General features: G+C 39.9%; 1 pseudogene; it reads left to right on the plus strand.

Annotated features, from left to right (window-relative positions):
* Nucleotides 1-20,110, plus strand: part of LOC138287355 (zinc finger protein 268-like) — a 72,517-nt pseudogene extending 52,407 nt beyond the window's left edge.
* Nucleotides 20,111-20,948: the final 838 nt, after the last annotated feature.

The raw sequence follows: 20,948 nt of genomic DNA on the forward strand, positions 1-20,948 counted from the left end.
TTGTTGAAAGATTAGCCTGGCTTTGTGACAGTTAAGTTGACAATTGAGACCTTTTGTTAGGCCAAAGTAGAGAGAATTCAGAAGGTAGAGAGATTCAGAGATACTAAAAACAACACTAATAACAATATTTTTTACATTTGATATTCCTGTCAATTACATTTTTTATGTCTGTATATTATTGACACAATATTTTTGTATCATAATAATTGTTTCAATATTCAATCCAAACACTGAGAATGAAGGGCTTACATTAGATTAGATATGTGGACTGATTGTTTTGTGTGGCTTTTCTATGACATGGCAAATACTGCTCCAAGGATTGTTTGTTTCTCTCTATTTCACCATTGCTTTTGTGGATGGTAACCAGAGGTAAGGGCTTCGTGATAACCAAAGAACTTGCCTATAATTGTGGCTGCTGCCCAATTTGAAGAAACTGCAAGGTTCTATTATCAGTTCTGACTTAAAATGGTTCACAGCATCCAAGGGGTAGTTGTTGTCATTCTGCACTTGTATGCTTACCTTCTGGGGTAACCTCTCAAGAACAGACTAACTCCTTTCACATGGTGTCACCTCATAAGACAAATAGAATATGGGATGTTGTAAACCATCATCCTTTTCATGTCGCAAAAGTAGAGCTTCCACATCTCTTTTGAAGGTATCCGTCTCCACTATTTAGCATTTTGTAGGGTTCTTTGATCTCACTACAGGTGCCAGAGTGAAGGCCTTATGGTCTTAAAACGCTTGTTTAGTTTACTCAGTCCAACAAAATCCACCTTGGAAATGTTTTTGCATCAGGGTCTGAGAAGTCTGGCAGGTCAAATGGCAAACTTTTTTTAAAGTGTTAATATAAATTGGCCATTTAAAAAATAAAAAAAATAAAATGGAATCTACTTTTCGTGTAAATCCAGTATGGCTTCAATCTTTCATAGATGTATAGAAATTCCTTTGGCTCACTTCAAAATTGATTCCTGTATGGTGAGGCCAAAAGCAACATATGCATGCGATTTACATCCTACTGTACACACCCGGTTTACTTATGTGTCATCCATGTCCCACAAGGATAGAATGAAGGACCCAATTACAAGGGACTGGATGATCAATTCAAACTACAGGAGAAACCAGTAAACAACTCTCCTTGACAGGCACCAAATAAAATTTCCTGCCAGTGTACTACATTGCAGCTACCACTGTCAGACCTTTACAGCCTCTTGAACTGATGGCCATTACACTCAGAAAAGGATGCACATGGTGTGTCCTTCCTAACCACAGAGCCATTGTTCTAGGTCACATGCGATGTTAAGGAAACCTTCAGGGCACATACATGATTGTTGTGTATGCTGAGGCCAAAAAGTTGAAAAACCACAAGCATTGGTGTGGGAAATGGAACATTTTTCAAACAATGATTATTAATAAAAGTAGTCAAAGGAGAGTTATTCTGGCCTAAATTGTTCTTGAAGTGGAGCCACATCATCTAACTGATTAATTGATTGCATAATTGTAAATCACAAAATGTATTGATTTTTGAAAACTTTGGTTCGATGGCATCTGTCGCTGTAGATACACATGTTGTGCATAGCCCGCCATCTGGTGTTGGGTCGGAGTGTTACAAGTTGTTTTTCTTCTAAGAAGTCTTTCGAGTCACGGGACCGAGGGACTCCTCCTCTTTGTCTCCATTGCGCATGGGCGTCGACTCCATCTTCGATTGTTTTCTTTCCGCCATCGGGTTCGGACGTGTTCCTTTCGCTCCGGGTTTCGGAACGGAAAGTTAGCTCAAAATCGGAAAATTACGTCGGTATTGTTGCGTTCGGGATCGGGTTAGATAGCATCGACATCGCATCGATACGATAACATCTCCGTTGCCCTTCGGGGTAGTTTTCGATCCCCCGTCGGGGCCTGGTCGGCCCGACCGCGTGTGACATCGACGCTGATGGAACGGACCCCGTTCCGTTTCTGTCCTAAATGCCACAACAAATACCCATATACAGACCAACATTCGGTCTGTAACCTGTGCCTGTCGCCCGAGCACAGGGAAGAAACTTGTGAGGCCTGTCGTGCGTTCCGGTCCCGAAAAACGCTCCGTGACCGCCAAATGGCGTCCACGCCGACAGGACACCGAGATTTCGAGGAACAAGAAGAAGTAGAAGCCTTCTCGATCCATGAATCGGACTCGGACGAATTCGACGACCATGAAACAGTGAGTAAGACGTCGAAGATAGCACATAAGAAAACTGACAAGGCCCAGGGGACGCCACTGCCATCAGGCCATGGCTCAACCCATAAACTCGGTGACCGACCATCGGCACCGAAGAAGGCCAAAATAGTGCAGAGATCGTCCGATTCGGGTCGAGACACAGGCACCCAGCCATCTCGGGACCGAGATAGTGCTGCCGGCAAAGATCGACGCCGAGATAGCGGAGCCGAAGCTGCTCGACGCAGAGACAGCGGCACCGAGGAGGATCGACGCCGAGAGGGTTCGACTCCGAAAAAGAGGAAAGTTGCCTCGGAGCCGAAAAAGAGCGTGGACATGGTTTCGGTGCCAAAACGACGCGCAACCGAGCCAACTACCGGTTCCTATTCAGAGGAACAATCACTGTTCTCTCAAATACGAAAGCATAGATTCGAGGAGGAATTACAATCCACCGAGGTGGACCACACTCAAAAAAGGATTTTTATACAGAGTGGAACAGGGAAAATAAGCACCCTTCCCCCTATTAGGAGGAAGAGGAGACTGGAATTCCAACGAGAACAAACACCACAAACAAAACTGGTGAAGAAGGTAACTCCGCCACCCTCTCCTCCACCTGTGGCTCCCATTTCACCGGCACAGACTCCGTCACCTTCACCGGCTCACACCACCTTAAGCCAAGGTGACCAGGACCAAGATGCTTGGGACTTATACGACGCCCCAGTGTCGGACAACAGTCCTGAGGCGTATCCTACAAAGCCCTCACCACCAGAAGACAGCACAGCATATTCACAAGTGGTGGCTAGAGCAGCAGAGTTCCACAACGTGTCTCTACACTCAGAGCCTGTTGAAGATGACTTCCTCTTCAACACCCTCTCTTCCACACATAGCACCTACCAAAGCCTGCCTATGCTCCCAGGAATGCTAAGGCACGCAAAGGACATATTCAAAGAGCCTGTCAAAAGTAGGGCAATAACACTGAGGGTGGAAAAAAAATATAAAGCACCTCCCACAGACCCAGCTTTCATCACCTCACAACTGCCACCAGATTCGGTTGTGGTAGGGGCGGCTCGCAAGAGAGCAAACTCCCACACATCGGGCGATGCACCACCCCCAGATAAGGAGAGCCGAAAGTTCGATGCAGCCGGTAAAAGGGTCGCAGTACAGGCTGCAAATCAGTGGCGCATCGCAAACTCTCAAGCGCTCCCAGCGCGATATGACAGAGCCCACTGGGATGAGATGCAACACCTCATTGAGCATCTACCCACAGAACTACAAAAGAGGGCGAAACAAGTGGTTGATGAGGGCCAAAACATCTCCAATAACCAGATACGCTCCTCTATGGACGCAGCGGACACAGCAGCAAGAACAGTTAACACGGCAGTAACCATCCGAAGGCATGCGTGGCTACGAACATCTGGTTTTAAACCAGAGATACAGCAGGCGGTGCTCAATATGCCATTCAATGAGCAACAATTGTTCGGACCTGAAGTGGACACGGCAATTGAGAAGCTAAAAAAGGACACTGACACTGCAAAAGCCATGGGCGCGCTCTACTCCCCGCAGAGCAGAGGCACTTTCAACACCTTCCGCAAGACAACCTTTAGAGGGGGGTTTCGGGGTCAATCCACACAACTCAGTACCTCACAGTCAACACCGTCCACCTACCAGGGACAGTACCAAAGGGGAGGCTTTCGGGGCCAATACAGAGGGGGACAATTCCCTAGAAGCAGGGGAAAATTTCAAGGCCCCAAAACACCTACAAACAAACAGTGACTCACACGTCACTCATCCCCTCCACACAACACCAGTGGGGGGAAGAATAAGTCAGTATTACCAAGAGTGGGAGAAAATAACAACAGACACTTGGGTCTTAGCAATTATCCAACATGGTTATTGCATAGAATTTCTACAAATCCCTCCAAACATACCACCAAAAACACAAAATATATCAAAACAACATTCGGACCTCCTAGAAATAGAAGTTCAAGCATTACTGCAAAAGAATGCAATAGAACTGGTACCAGATACACAAACAAATACAGGGGTTTACTCACTGTACTTTCTAATACCAAAGAAGGACAAAACACTGAGACCAATCCTAGACCTCCGAACACTAAACACATACATCAAATCAGAACACTTTCACATGGTCACGCTACAGGAAGTGTTACCATTGCTAAAGCAACAAGATTACATGACAACCTTAGATCTCAAAGACGCGTATTTCCACATACCAATACATCCGTCGCACAGGAAATACCTAAGGTTCGTATTCAAAGGAATACATTACCAATTCAGAGTATTGCCGTTCGGTTTAACAACTGCACCAAGAGTCTTCACAAAGTGCCTAGCAGTAGTGGCTGCACACATCAGAAGGCAGCAAATACACGTATTCCCGTATCTAGACGACTGGCTAATCAAGACCGACTCACTGACAAGGTGCTCACACCACACAGATCAGGTCATACAAACCCTCTACAAACTCGGTTTCACCATCAACTATGCGAAATCACACATTCTGCAGTGGAAGGTACAACAATACCTAGGAGCGACAATAGATACAACAAGGGGAATAGCCACTCCAAGTCCACAAAGGGTTCAAAATTTCCAAAAGATTATACAACGCATGTATCCAACACAAAGAATACAGGCGATGATGATATTACAACTCCTAGGCATGATGTCCTCATGCATAGCCATTGTCCCAAACGCAAGGTTGCACATGCGGCCCTTACAACAGTGCCTAGCATCACAATGGTCACAAGCACAGGGTCAGCTTCTAGATCTGGTGTTGATAGACCGCCTAACATACCTCTCGCTTCTATGGTGGAACAATATCAATTTAAACAAAGGGCGGCCTTTCCAAGACCCAGTGCCACAATACGTGATAACAACAGATGCTTCCATGACAGGGTGGGGAGCACACCTCAATCAACACAGCATACAAGGACAATGGGACGTACATCAAAGAAAGCTGCATATAAATCACCTCAAACTACTAGCAGTTTTCCAAGCATTAAAAGCATTTCAACCAATCATAACTCACAAATACATTCTTGTCAAAACGGACAACATGACAACAATGTATTATCTAAACAAACAGGGGGGGACACACTAGACACAGCTGTGCCTTCTGGCACAAAAAATATGGCAATGGGCAATTCACAACCACATTCGCCTAATAGCACAGTTTATTCCAGGGATCCAGAATCAACTTGGAGACAATCTCTCTCGAGATCACCAACAGGTCCACGAGTGGGAAATTCACCCCCAAATTCTAAACACTTACTTCAAACGTTGGGGAACACCTCAAATAGACTTTTTTGCAACAAAGGAGAACGCAAAATGCCAAAACTTCGCATCCAGATACCCACACAGGCAGTCTCAAGGCAATGCCCTATGGATGAACTGGTCAGGGATATTTGCGTACGCTTTTCCCCCTCTCCCTCTCCTTCCATATCTAGTAAACAAATTGAGTCAAAACAAACTCAAACTCATACTGATAGCACCAACATGGGCAAGGCAACCATGGTACACAACACTGCTAGACCTATCAGTAGTACCCCACGTCAAGTTGCCCAACAGGCCAGATCTGTTAACACAACACAAACAACAGATCAGGCATCCAAACCCAGCATCGCTGAATCTAGCAATCTGGCTCCTGAAATCCTAGAATTCGGACACTTAAACCTCACACAAGAATGTATGGAAGTCATAAAGCAAGCTAGAAGACCATCCACTAGACACTGCTATGCAAGCAAATGGAAAAGGTTTGTTTGCTACTGCCATCATAATCAAATTCAACCATTACACGCATCTCCAAAGGATGTAGTGGGTTACTTACTACACTTACAAAAATCGAACCTGGCCTTCTCTTCCATTAAAATACACCTAGCAGCAATATCTGCATACCTGCAGATTACCCATTCAACTTCACTATTTAGGATACCTGTCATTAAAGCGTTTATGGAAGGCCTCAAAAGAATTATACCACCAAGGACACCACCCGTTCCTTCATGGAACCTCAACATCATCTTAACAAGACTCATGGGTCCACCCTTTGAACCTATGCACTCTTGCGAAATACAATTCCTAACCTGGAAAGTTGCATTTCTCATCGCCATCACATCTCTAAGAAGAGTAAGTGAAATTCAGGCGTTTACAATACAAGAACCTTTTATCCAACTACACAAAAATAAAGTAGTCCTAAGGACCAATCCTAAATTTTTGCCAAAGGTTATTTCACCGTTCCACCTAAATCAAACGGTAGAGCTGAAAGGGCACTACATACATTAGATGTCAAAAGAGCACTAATGTACTACATCGACAGAACTAAAAACATCAGAAAAACTAAACAACTGTTTATTGCATTTCAAAAACCTCACGCAGGAAACCCAATATCGAAACAGGGTATAGCCAGATGGATAGTTAAGTGCATCCAAATCTGCTACCTTAAAGCAAAAAGACAACTGCCCATTACACCAAGGGCACACTCAACCAGAAAGAAAGGCGCTACCATGGCCTTCCTAGGGAATATTCCAATGCACGAAATATGTAAGGCAGCCACATGGTCTACGCCTCACACATTTACCAAGCACTACTGTGTAGACGTGCTATCAGCACAACAAGCCACAGTAGGTCAAGCCGTACTAAGAACCTTATTTCAGACTACTTCCACTCCTACAGGCTGAGCCACCGCTTTTGGGGAGATAACTGCTTACTAGTCTATGCACAACATGTGTATCTACAGCGACAGATGCCATCGAACTGAAAATATCACTTACCCAGTGTACATCTGTTCGTGGCATCAGTCGCTGAAGATTCACATGTGCCCACCCACCTCCCCGGGAGCCTGTAGCCGTTTGGAAGTTAGCTTCAACTTTGTACATTTGTAAATATATTAAATCTTAAATAGGTACATACTTATTCACTCCATTGCATGGGCACTATTACTAACAAACAACTCCTACCTCACCCTCTGCGGGGAAAACAATCGAAGATGAGTCGACGCCCATGCGCAATGGAGACAAAGAGGAGGAGTCCCTCAGTCCCGTGACTCGAAAGACTTCTTTGAAGAAAAACAACTTGTAACACTCCGACCCAACACCAGATGGCGGGCTATGCACAACATGTGAATCTTCAGCGACTGATGCCACGAACAGATGTACACTGGGTAAGTGACATTTTCATTATCTCTCTAATCCTGAGTGATAATTCTTGCCTAGATCTGTTTATTCATACATCAGCAGAAACAAATGACAGATGGGCCACTGTGGTCCACTACAACACCTTAAAAAAGCAGAGCTAATGGCATATTAAGTATTTTTCGCAACTAGCGGCCATGGCTGAAGAGTTAATATAAGACAATGTATCACAATTACGAGCAATTGGGTTTAAGGCAGAGAAATATCGTATCCCAAGGGGATGTAATATTTCAAAGATTTGTCTAAGTAGTAAAATTTTACAAAAACAGAGATCGGACTCACCTGATAATTCTTTTTTTTTAAGTAAGCTATATTACTGACAGCAGCAAGGAATGAAAGCAAATTCATGATATTAAAATTAAACTGAAGGTGAGCAGATCTAACATGGTACAGTAAAAGAGTTGTTAAAAGCTGGAAATACTAAAACAATATTTAACAAAGTGGCATTGGAATCTTATCTGTGGTGCCTACAAATACAACTGATATAATTGAAACAGACCGGGAATCAGTTTAGAAGCAATTAAAAAGCTTTTAGTCTTGTAGCAACTTGTGGCTACAGTACTGATTACCTGAATGGATGTCCTGCAAAAACTAATCATAACGTATCTTTATTCAACTGCCTATGATGGGATCCCAGTGCCTAATATAACCCAGAATATGCAGGGGTCCTCCTCTGTGCTCTAGCCTGTTTTTGCAGCATCTTGGCAAACTGATCCAGCATCTTTCATAGAAAGAGTCACATTTATTGTATGGAGTCTACCCAGGTGGGAGAGGGGACTCATTCTCTTGCAATCACAGTTACAACAATAGGAATAATATATGGAATTAACACAGATAAATACAGGGAATGAGTTCTACCCCTAACAAGCCTGAATGGGGAAAACATGCTTAACCTCTCTGATTTTATACTCTCAACCCTTCGACCTGTTGTGTGTTTTATGTAGCCTTTCTTTTGCCTCTCATTTTGTGAGCCATTGCTTACATTGTCATTTTGTCCATGTTCTTATAAGATGATAAAATCTTATTTTTAGCACATGATCTTGGCCTGTCATGGCCCGGCGAGAATCCAGTGCACTTAGTTTCCCGATTTACACAATTCCACGGAGCCCTTGCCACCACCCAGAAAAGCAAATTGAACTTAGATTGCCTATTACACTTGCTATATTTTTATGCCATTTTACATTTAGTAACGTCTGTTTCTAATTCCACAGGTGAATGAAGCATCAACAGAAAAAGCAAACCAGTAGTCTAATAACTGCAACTAAAATAAACACGAAGGAAAGATACTCCACGGTTCCAAGGAAATCAGTTTTAGTCTCAATGCATGGGGAGGAGCCAAGAGTGGAGAGGACTACTTAAAGTGAAAGAAATTTATTTAATTCTTCTCTACGTCAGAGAACCCATGGTGTACACAAATCATATATATTGTAAAGTAAGTGTAAAGGAAACACACATGTGAACTGAGGGATATTGTAATTCAAAGTGTGGATACTTACAGAATGATAGAGAAAACCTATATCAAAGGGGATCCATGTGAAATAAGCCTAACCTCCAGTTCAATCTGATAGTACATAAGGGGGTACACTATAGAAGTAACCCTGAGACAAGCTGTAGCAATGCACACATCCTAAGAAGTTGTGGCAGAACATGTACCTTGACATGAGAAACTGTGCCTTAGTGGACGTCTTACATGATTCAAGAGCAGATGACAAACAAGCAACAAACAGAAAGCAATGTTGAAGGACACCATGCTTTAGTGGAAGTCTTACATGATTCGGGAGCAGATAACAAAAGAGGAACAAACAAAAGTCATTTGTTAAAGGACATTTCTAGATATTAACAAAGGTAAGACACTGGTACACAATATAAAGTGTAAAAAAAAGGTAGGTATTCTCCACCAGCTCTGCCACTGGGGTGGCATTGAACATTATCCTTACATGGCCTGACTTTGCAGTCCAGTCTTACCATGGGGTGTATAGAAGGCAAAACACAAGTTGGAGACACTACATCCAAGAAGAATTCTTGTAGGCTCTCTGAATGTGAGAATAGCTTTAATAATCAATCCTCTCTCATTCAACATGCAAGAACCCACAGTGGGGAAAAAATGTATCAGTGCTCTGAATGCGAGAAAAGCTTCAGGCATAAATGCAATCTCACTACACATGAGAGAACCCACACTGGGCAAAAGCCTTATCAGTGCTCTGAATGCGAGAAAAGCTTCAGTCATAAACCCAATCTTACACTTCATGAGAGAATGCATACTGGTGAAAAACCTTACCAGTGCTCTGAATGTCAGAAAAGCTTCAGTAGCCCAAATTATCTCATTCAACATAGGAGAATTCACACTGGTCAAAAACCATATCAGTGCTCTGAGTGCCAGAAAAGTTTCAGTAATAAACGCTATCTCACTCTGCATGAAAGAGCCCACACTGGGGAAAAACCATATCAGTGCTCTGAATGCCAGAAAAGATTCAGTCAGAAATCAAATCTCGCTCAACATGAGAAAACTCACTCTGGAGAAAAACCTTATCAGTGCCCTGAATGCTACAAACATTTCAGTAATAAAGCTGGTCTTATTCAACATGAGAAAATACACATAGGACAAAAATCTTATCAGTGCTCTGAATGCCAGAAAAGGTTTAGTCAAAAGTGCAATCTCACTAAACACGAGAGAACCCACACAGGGCAAAAACCTTATAAGTGCTCTGAATGTCAGAAAAGCTTCAGTCAAAAATGCAATCTCACACGGCATGAGAGAATACACAGTGGGCATAGGCCTTACCAGTGTTCTGAATGCCAGAAAACCTTCACTTGTAGGAATCATCTCATTCAACACAACAGAACCCACACTGGGCAAAAACCTTATCAGTGCTCTGAATGCCAAAAAAGCTTCAGTCAGAAAAGTAATCTCACTCAACATGAGAGAACACACACAGGGCAGAAACCTCATCAGTGTTCTGAATGTCAGAAAAGTTTCAGTCAGAAAAGCAATCTCACTCAACATGAGAGAATACACACAGGGCAGAAACCTTATCAGTGTTCTGAATGTCAGAAAAGTTTCAGTCAGAAGTTATATCTCATTCTACATGAGAGAACACACACCGGGGAAAAACCTTATCACTGCTTTAGATGTCCAAAAAGATTCAGTTATAAACCTAATCTCATTTTACATGCAAGAACACACACTGGAGAAAAACCATACCAGTGTTCTGAATGTCAAAAAAACTTTAGCCATAAAACTAATCTTATTCGACATGGGAAAATCCATATTGGACAAAAGCCTTATTTATGCTCTGAATGTCAGAAAAGCTTCCATAGTAAAAGTAATCTGAATAAACATGAGAGAACCCACACTGGGGAAAAACCTTATCAGTGCTCTGAATGCATGAAAAGATTCAGTTGGAAAATTGGTCTCACTCGACATGAGAGAATCCACAAAGGACAAAAACCTTATCAGTGCTCTGAATGCCATACTACCTTCAGTTGCAAAATTCATCTCACTATACATGAGAGAACCCACGCAGGACAAAAAACTTATGCAAGCTCTAAATGTGACAAATACTTCAGACACAAAAACAGTCTTATTCAAAATGAGAAAACACACTGGACAAAAAATATATACATGCTTTGATTGTCAGAAACGTTTTAATTGTAAAAGTTATCTCACTAAACATGAGAGAACCCACACTAGGAAAAACCTTTTCAGTGCTACGAATGCCAGAAATACTTCATCTATAAATCTAATCTCACACTACATGAGAGAATACACAGTGGGGAAAAACCTTATCAGTGCTCTATGTGCCAAAAAATCTTCAGTCTTAAATTCAATGTCACTTTACATGAGAGAACCCATACTGGAGAAAAACCTTATCAGTGCTCAGACTGCAAGAAAACTTTCAGTCATGAAGCCAATATCACTGTACATAAGAGAACTCATACCTGAAAAAACCCTTATCAGTGCTCTGAATACCAGAAAAGATTTAGGGCCTGATTATGACCTTGGCGGATGGAACTTGTTAAATGGCAGACGGGACATCCGTCACGTTAGTGACGGGGTATCCCATCCGCCAAGGTCATAATCAGGCCCTTAGTCAGAAACCCTATCTCACTCAACATATACAAATTCATTCTGGACATAAATCTTATCAGTGCTCTGAATGTCAGAAACATTTCAGTTGCAAAAGTTATCTCAACAAACCTGAGAGAAACCACAGTGGTCAAAACCTTAATGCTCTGAAAGCCAAAATAACTTAATTTGTAAAAGTGATCCAAATGAAGATGAAGTAACCCATGTGGGAGAACGAAAGAAGAAGTCTAAAGCCAACATTTAAAGTCCCAAGATACAAAGCAATTATGCTAGAAACTTTATTCATATGAGTGTCAATTATCCTGGCATGTCTTGGAAACAAGGTTCATTCCCATCACTGCCTTTACGGAGATAGAAAACTCCACTTATGTGTTGATGTTCTTCTTCATATAGTGCATAACCTTATCCTAGCTTACTTTGGTAATGACCTGAAGTCTCATCTTTACACAAATACTGAAAGAAAACTCAACCTTGGTGCACTAGCAAAGAGAGAAAAATATCTGTGCTTACTCACTGCTCCATACTATCACTAGGGATCGTCAGCCCCTAAACGGAATCACTCTGGGTACTACCCACAAAGAAAATTCTTCGATTCACAAATCTGTCAACAAACCACATTTGTATATCAGTGTTTCTTGTTCCATTTTACTACTGATGGCATGTCCAAACAATATACTCACAGTTATATCTTTTATATATTAGAATGGAGGCCAGTAAGGTAATATGTTAACCCCCAGAGAATACATATACCGTCCATAAGGTCACTTATGCCTTTTAAAATTTTGAAAATGGAACACTGTAACTCACGACCAACATATGAAAAAGCTAACAATGAATAAGCAGTAATCCAGTAACAATGCAGTATACAAATACTTGTGGAAAGATTAATGACTGATAGCTCTACAGAAACAAATGAGAAAACATGAGGAAGGAAGTTTAAATACACTGTAACAACACTATATGTAGTAGTTAGACAACATCATAATAAAACTGATGTGATAGCAATATTAAGCATTTGCAAAGCAATAGGACTGAGATTTGCTTGGGTTAGAGCTGTTGGCATTGTAAATTCATAACTGTACTTCTCTTGCCACATAAATGAATCCTGCTCATAATATCGTCTTTTCCTGCCATATAATTCCATTAGCCCTGCATATAACTAAAGTACTTCCATTTACCTTCTTCCTCTATCTGCAGCAAAAAATAAAAATGTTGCCATTTATCATCCTAATTTAAATAGGCCATGCTAATTCAAATAGAATATCACTTTCACCACTCCACCATCAGAGTTGCTGGCTGGCTAACACAATTCTCCCCGAAAAGACACAAGACAGCCACAGAGAAGAAATGAACTAGAAGGATCACCCACACATATCAAGAGTGTCCAAACAGTTATAGTGTAATAAGGATGTTAAGTTGGCCTAATTGTGATACAGAGAGATCATTAAACATATACAATTATCATTTAAACCTGTATCAGAAATAAACTTTTGGCATAAGACTGTAATGCTTGAAACAGCCCCTAGAGGGGCTTCATAAGAAACATGGTCATGTAACCAGATTGTTATCCCCAAGAGAGGATACCCCAATGAAAAAAAACAGAAAAAAGTAATGTAGCGTAATCAAGTACTTAGCCCCTAGAGGGTGATTTTAGAGCTAGCAGGCCTACTGCAATTACATTATAAACAAGGTCTTTAAAACAAAACTTCTAAAGTTCTAGCCATGAGACAGCTGAAAAGACACTGAATGGCGGGAGGGGATATTATTTTGGAGTCGCCACTAACATAGTGTTGGGACCCAGAGATGAATAGGCAGAAATAGCTCGTTGTGCTGGTGGTCCCATTGTCCTAGGACCACCACACGGTGAGTTATGGGCAAACATGTTTTGTGAAAGTAATGCCCTGCAAAGCATTATGGGGCAAGTGTCATGAGAGCAATGAAAATTGTAGTAGTAAGCGGCTCTCCCACTGTGCCGGGAGAGTCACATTTGCTTTGAGGATTTCTGTTTTATGTAAACCATTTACCAATTTCAAATGTTTTAAGGGGAGAACCACAAGAAATGACTCTGATTAGGTAACTGTGAACAGTGTGACCAGGTCTTCAATACTGCTGATTGAGTTCACGCTGTTGTGCCTGTTTGCGCTGTGAGCACCACTGCCGCAATGCAGCACAAAGGGGAGAGACATAATAAATAGTTCATCCATACTGAATTATATTGCCAAGCGTGCAGCTATCCATGTTACAGGGGCAGCCTCAAGGTAGGCAAACAAAAGCATTTACCAATGATATCAAGTGATTTTTGAAAGGCACGCCAAGGAACAAGTGAAAGTGATGGGCGTGACACAGGTTTGGTTAAAAGCCCGCAATACTTAACAACAGGTCAAAGCGCTTGCGCGCTCGATCTAAACTTCCAATCACCTTTATTTTGTAATTCATTTTCATGTTGCCAGAAAAATGAAACATAGCTTCAAAGTAAATGTATAGATAATAAAAGACATGCACAAGTTAAAATTCCTCAAGTTATGTATTTCGTAGTATTAGATCATGAGGCAAAATGTATGCAACAATGATGCACAATTCCATAGGTTTTGTCACAGTAACTTTTATCATAGCCAATAACATATCCTTGTCTATATATAGATTTTAATTGTTTTACTATTATCAATACAATACCTTGAGAATTTGCTCAATATGAGTAACCAACTAAAGCAATAAGTAATGACTATGAACCTAAGAAGTAATTGGAAAGATATTGGTGGTGATGGTTTTGATTGAATAATTCAGTCTGTTTAAAATGGCTACGTAGCTCTAATAAGCAAGGCTCCACATTCAGATATTAGTGTGGAACGTTTCATTACCTTAAAAGGCTAATGAGACAAGATAGTGTGAAAGATTTCTCAGAAGACTTTAAAATAATGTTCCATGAGATTTGGCTGTTGAATAAGGTTGTATTAGTTGACTTTAATGTGCTTTCTAAAGAAGCCACAACCATAGATTGAGAAAGCATAAGGACGTATGACAACGTACACTGTAAATAAGTGGTAGATAATAGCATACTATTCTGAGTATTTCTTTAGCTTTATAACTGCAGATTTATCACAAATCAGCACTAAGACATGGGGCCTGAATATTACTGAATCCCAATGAGCTAATAAATCTTTAATTTACATTTCATAAAAATCAATCTATTCTGAGATAATTATACAGATATTCTTAAAGGCTCCTGCTTCTCCGTTTGTTCTGGATTTATATACATACATTTAGATGGAATAGAATCTGTTTGTTTGTATGTAGGTTTAGAAACAGAAAAACGAAACTGGAGCAGGTCGTTTCTATTTTGCCTTGGATGTAAAGACCTTTCATCACTCTCTCATCTTGTAGATGAAAAATCAGCAACTGGACAGGGGTACCAAAGGAGCAAAAGAATGCTCAGGAGAAGTGTTGGACCCCATTAAAAATAAGCACATGGCTGACATTTATGTTAAATGCATGTCATGGGGCTCATCTGCTTTTCGCTTCCCCGGAGTAGGTACACATTGCCAATTCTGTCACAGCCTGATGGGCAGAGGAGCTGTGAAGCAGGTTGCTTTGGAGTGGCTTCAGGGATCCCAGTGTGGCTTTAGGCCTCACATTGTTGAAAGGGAGGAACCTTTTGAAATTCTTGCTATTAACTTGGGTATTGTCTCCTCTCAAGCCCCTCTGGCTTCCTGTAGCCTCTGACTGCAGTAAGCATGCTAGTAAAATCAGACATTAATGCAGATAAATTGAGGGTAGCTGAGTGGGTTGTTGGTGGGTCAGGGGTGGTAAGTATAATAGATTTCAACCATTTATAATCGTTTAGAATGCTCAAAACTATGTGTACCCTAGATTCTAAAATAATAAAAAAGATACTTCTTTGAATTGATGTTAAGGCTTGTTTTGACATTGATACCGCTCTACCCAAAACAATATGTGTATTGCTTTAGAATGATGAAGGGCATATTTAGCATTGCTAAGCCTCAAATCTGTCACTGAAAAAATGCCAGCTTTAGCTTTTTGTTTTCTCTGCAAAACATAATTGTGGATGAATCCAGATAAAATATTAAAACAATAAATATCTATAAATATAAACAACTACCATAAAACCAGGAGCTCTAAAAATAACCTAATGAATAACGTGGTACTAAGGAGCACTAAAATCATTCAAAGGACCGCCACACCGTGGGAGAAAGCGTCCAAGGTGTCATTAGCTTTTGCTTTTTCAGAAACAACCCCCAAATTGGGATTTTTAAAAAGAATGAACCCATGTTAAATGTTTGATAGACTGTACTGTCATTTTGATGTTACCATTCATCAAACGTTTAGTACATTGATAGGAACCTCCATCATGGAAGTTCCTGCCAGTTCTTAGAGTTGTCCGCAGGGCTGCAGACATCTCTAAATTTAGTGGGCAGAGGACCCTTGACATGGTGATAGTAAAGTACTCTACATACCTACAGATGGGAAGTCTGCCCAACTCTAAATCAGTCCCTAAATTACTTACATTTTACCCTCTACCAAGTCATTAATCTCAACAAAATATGGGAATATGAATAATTGAATGACAAGATCAGTGATGACTACAAACCTATGAAATAATCTGAAGGACCAGGGAAGTAATAATTATCACTGGATTATCATTTATCTGTGGAATATAGAGAGGTGTCTGTAATATGCAAGAGTCTGCATTCAAGTATCACATGCAGTGTGCAACAGGCTGTTAAGCGAAGGTGAATTGGAGCATTTCTTTAAAAAAATAGACTATTGTCCCTTGAGACCTGACAGAGTATAATGTAGAATGTGTGTACTTTATTATATTTCTTAAAGCCACCAACCTGAGAGGAGAAAGAACTTTAAGGAGTGTAGTTATCTGCATATCCCAGGAAATTGGAGGTCATGTAAAAAGCTTAGGGTAAAAAAGTCTTTAGCTCTGACAATAGTATTAGGGTTTTACCTAAACATATACTAGTTAAATAATTTTATAATTATTGATTTGCATATGAATAATAGCACTACCTTAGAAATTATAGAGGAATATGGATTGTCTCAGAAGAACTTGCAAGGTCTCTACGTTCTCTTTTTTGTAATACAGTGATCTTTGGGTTCTTTAATTTAAGATTCGATTTGTTTGCTGTAGAGCTTGTGCTTAACAGCTTATTGGAACCAAAAGTTGAATAAAATTAATTGTAAAGTTATGAATAAGGCAAGATATATGTGTGGTTTGCTGACCGAATACCAGTTAGTATAATGGAATCGTCCATCCCTGATGATCTTGTTAGTAGAAATTATTTAGGAACATTAGCTTTGACTATCCAACAGGCTATACTTTTGTTTCCATTTATACAGTTAAATATTGCATGATGTTTAGTATAGTGGATAGAACTGAGAATTATCGTTATACATTGCTGGACAAATTTAGTTTGCAGTCTTTAGAATCTACCCCACGCTGGATGGGATACAAAATAACTTAACAACACAGGCCTGATTGGAATTTAAGGTACCCAGCACCATTATGCCTATAATGTACTCCAAATGAAACAATGGTTAAAGTTATATTAAAATTGTTACACCTTTCAGTGGGCTCCGAAATACTAAATTTATGAATCAGTAGATATTCACTGCTGCAGTTCATGGAAGTACAAACACTTTACTAATTATCCATGGGTTTATCAAAATACAGAAACTTTGCAGGTCATTCATAAATGTTTCTACTTATTTCACTAGTTAATATTGGTGAACCCAAGAAGCAAAATACATATTTACCAATCGAAAACCCATGTGAACAAGCTGATTAAACAATTTACGCATAACAATTATATTGACTATAGGGAAATCACCATCTCAGTTGGTCAGAGATGAAGCATGCCGTAAATCAGCCATGAATTTATCAGATACTGCACAATTTTCAAACCATAAAGACAAAGGTATGTTGCTAGCACATTTACTATAGAGCTGATGTGAAGGATTAATAGTGCTTTCTGTGCCCAAGTAGCTTCTTGCTCAGCCATAGAAAATGAATAACAGATTTGGCTCCCTGGCTACTCAGATGACAAAGTTAGTCCCTTGTTAAGTAGATTAAGAAGTTGTTTCTACTGCAGGGAAATTGATCTCTCATGGTTGGAGCCATATGATCTAAGATACTGTTGCAGTTTCATGGATTCATATCTGGAAACGAGAACCTGACTCACTTAACATGCTTTGGTTAGCCATTTATCATTCAAAAAAAAAAAAACTACGGGCCTTATTTAGAGTTCTGGGTAGCTGTAAAAGGAGCTCCTGCTTTCACCACATGAACGGCAGAGTGCTAGATACACGGATAGAGACACACACACACACACCCCCAAGTAGTACATTTTTGTAAAAAGTAATCAACTGGAATCAAAAGAGTAACACATAACTGAATTAATCATGACGTTTTGTATACAATATATATATTTTTGTGAGTACAAAAAAGGAGGTGATTAAAAAATAAAACACTATAGTTAATGTTTTTTAATGCTGAAGTGATCACACTGTGATATAAAGTGTCATGCCAAAACATTTGTATGTACAGAAAAAAATTGAACATTTGATTGATGACGATTTGGCCAGACAGATCAATTAAATGCTAACCAAATGGTGCAAGCAAAGATTTGTAAGCCAATAACGTCTTATGTCGAGCACATGTTGTTCCTTTTATGAATAATGGGACCATCATCAGGGTATGGACAGTTAATAGAGTCCAAGCACTAGGGCTTAAAGAAAACAAGATGCAAAGAACCATAGATTGGTTGCGAAAGGAAAAGGAAGGTAAACGAATGTGGCAAAACAAGTAGTGTAGAGGGATATATAGTACAGAGACTCCAAATTGATTCAAGTGTTTCAATTTAAATTATACTTCCAACAGAAACTAGGCCAACACGTGTTTCGCGACATGAGTCGCTTCATCAGGGCCAACACATTACCTGAAAACATAATACCTACTGTATGTTAAGATCTGAATTTCACTAAATTAACACTAAATGTGGTTATTTATACCAATAAGTTATGCATAAGTATAGTCGCAATAACCTATTCCATTTGAAAAGTCTGTTCACAGGTCATTCTAATTAGATTAGTCACTCTCCTCCTATCTACAACGGCATAACTGTTCGTCTTCTGCACCTACAGTGACACAGGCAGGCTGTTGCAGCGGAGCACCTTGAAGTGTGCACACTCACACTATCTGTATGGAATAGGTTAGTGTGACTATAATATAGGTATTGTGTTTTTAGATAGTGTATTGGCCCTGATGAAGCAGTTTTCATGTTGTGAAACGTGTTGGCCTTCTTTCTGGGGGAGATATAATTACAATTGAACACTTGAATCAATTTGGATTCTTTAGTCCTTACTTCTCGGTGCATAATTAAGATACTTAAGCCACTACTGAAGCTACATTTATGACCTTAAAAAATAGTGCTTTACTACTTTCCTGCAGACCTCATTCCTAGTGCATCCCTTTTAATGTAATTGCGAGTGTCGAGGGTGAAGGCACACTGTTGAGGTCTGTTTTGTCTGATTAAAAGAGCCTCTTCTTCCCCTCTCTGGGGTTAACTTACAGTAGTAGAATCAGCCACAATGATCAGGTGTCCAAAAGGTGACTGATATACAGAGGGAAGAGTTCAGTGATGTGGCAACACATGTGAATTCAAGCAAACATGGTGCACACTCATGATGGAATACTTACTGTGGACAAAATAACTGTAGAAGGAGAGTTCTCTTGACAGCCTGGTAAGAAATTGGAAATAACTGTGGTGTCAACAACTTGCATGTTGTTACCAATCAGCACACAAATGTTAAGATCATAGTCACTCAAAAAGAAGGGAAAGCGTATGAAGGAATCAATCAATAAAAAGGCCCGGAATCACAAAAATCATAGATTAATGAGAAAGTTGTATATCACAAAGATTGATGGACCTCACACACACTAAATTAAGGGCTTACCCAGAAATTGAAATAATCTGGAGCACAGTGGGCTCAAGGAATCAAAGAAAAAACAAGACAATCACAGAAATGCACTGTCTTTTAGACTGGCAGACAACAAGGAATGATTTGAGAATGTGGGAAAACAGCTTCACATGCACACAATAAACCGTGAGAGTCTTCCATTTGTGCAGCAGTTGTAGATGCGTAGGCCAAAAGAAAAAGAAGCCTGAGGTTAGGGAAGTCATCCGGGGAGGCCACGCCCCTAAGTTAATATCTAGCAAGGAATCCAGCCCAGGACATCGACTGAAAGGAGGAGCCGTCACTGAAAAGATGTGCAATGCGTCATGACATGCGCCTGTAAATCTGATGAATGAGACAGCCCAGTGTAGCAATACCAATGGAAACTTTTTGAAAAAAGAACACCAAAAAGTAGTGAGAAGTGGAATTTAATTTTAACGGCAATGGCAATAAGAATAGAAAAAAAATGTAGATGCAAAATTGCAATCAAAACAATCAAAATAACAATCAATATAGCATAATATAATGAACCAAAATGACATACCAATGATAGTTTCAAAAAAGTGAGTGTTCGTTCTTGAGAACAAACAACATTGTGGAATACATTGAAAACAATATACAATACCAAATAAAAATACAATTGTACTTACATAGCAGAGAGCATTGTGATTCATTCAGTTACATGTGAAACTTTTGATTTCACTGTTTTATTTGTTACTGTTTATAAAATTATACTTCTCTAATACCTGTTACATATATACCTATTTAAAGTCTGCCTAATGGAATACTGTTTCACAAAAATTGCAGATATCCTGTCTGGCATCATATAAGTACATTATGGCTCCTGGCACTTTAATCAGTCAATAATAACTTTATTTCTGGTGTCAGATAATAAGTGCAAAACAGATAAGTAACGTACTTCATAACAAGGAGGTACGATAACGTTCTTCAGAATTAAAAAACGTGCCAACAGCAAAACATTCACATTTATTTGCAAGCATCTGTAAAATGCATAATGCAACAGAAGATTTCAAAACTATACTTTCTCAATAAAGGTAATAAAAAACTCATGGTAAAAGATTTATAAAAAGTTCAAAAGAATGTGAAGTGCAACACTGTCTGTTTGAACATAGCATCTCACTGACAGATACAAATATTTGCCTGGCTGATTTATCCTAAAGGCAAGCTCAATAAGCTCTGTACAGTGCCAGACCAAACTGCAAAAATAATGCTCGCTTCTACGTTCCCTGAACAGACTCCAGGTAAGGCTCAAAGCTACAGCATGACTGTAAAGCCCCATGTTGCCTTATAGTTGTTTTTTTCAATTCATCATGCTCTCTCTTAGAATCTACGTGGTCCAAGAATGCCCAAAGTTTGTCCTGTTGTACAACTGAAGGATTCTTAAGCATTGACAAACAAAATTCACTGACATACATCAGCTAGGGGAAAGACAACCCCTTATAACAAGATAAATAGTCCATAATGACTT

This window comes from Pleurodeles waltl, chromosome 4_1, assembly GCF_031143425.1.
Source record: "Pleurodeles waltl isolate 20211129_DDA chromosome 4_1, aPleWal1.hap1.20221129, whole genome shotgun sequence".
Taxonomy (NCBI): domain Eukaryota; kingdom Metazoa; phylum Chordata; class Amphibia; order Caudata; family Salamandridae; genus Pleurodeles; species Pleurodeles waltl.